Here is an 899-nt window from a genome sequence, read left to right on the forward strand (position 1 = left end):
AGAGACTCATTTCACTAGAAAGGACATACACAGACTCAAAGTAAAAGGATGGGAAACAAACTTTCAGGCGAATGGAACACAAAAGAAAGGAGGAATTGCGATCCTAATTTCAAACAAAATACCATTTAAGCTATCAAAAATTAAAAAAGATACAGAAGGCCACTACATAATAATAAAAGTTTCACTCCATCAACAGGAAATATCTATCCTAAACATATATGAACCCAAAATAGGTGCGCCAACTTTCATAAAGCAACTTCTAGGAAAACTAAAGAAAGATATTGACTCTACCACCATCATAACTGGGGACTTTAATACCCCACTCACAACCCTAGACAGATCATCAGGACAAAAAATCAGCAAGGAGATCTGGAACCTCAATATGACTCTGGACCAAATGGACTTAATTGATACCTACAGAACACTCCATCCAAAGACCACAGAATACACATTCTACACATCACCACATAGAACGTATTCTAAGATCGACCACATAATTGGCCATAAACCAAGCATAAGCAAATTTAAAAGGACCAAAATTCTACCATGCATCTTCTTGGACCACAGTAGAATAAAAATAAACATTGACCCCAACAAAGTCCCCCCAAAACCCACAAAGACATGGACACTAAACAGCATGATGCTAAACAACTTCTGGGTAAATGAAGAAATCAAAACACGGATCAAAAGATACCTGGAAACAAATGAAAATGAAGAAACATCTTACCAAAATCTTTGGGATGCCTTAAAAGCTGTAGTAAGAGGGGAATTTATATCCCTACAAACACACATGAAGAAAATGGAAGGAACAAAAATTAGCAGCCTAAAAGCCACCTAAGGAAGCTGGAAAAGCAAGACCACAAAAACCCTAATTTCAGCAGAGATACAGATCACCAAAT

The sequence above is a fragment of the Carlito syrichta genome, unplaced genomic scaffold (genome assembly GCF_000164805.1).
Source record: "Carlito syrichta isolate Samal-C Ts95f unplaced genomic scaffold, Tarsius_syrichta-2.0.1 Scaffold315643, whole genome shotgun sequence".
NCBI classification, from domain to species: domain Eukaryota; kingdom Metazoa; phylum Chordata; class Mammalia; order Primates; family Tarsiidae; genus Carlito; species Carlito syrichta.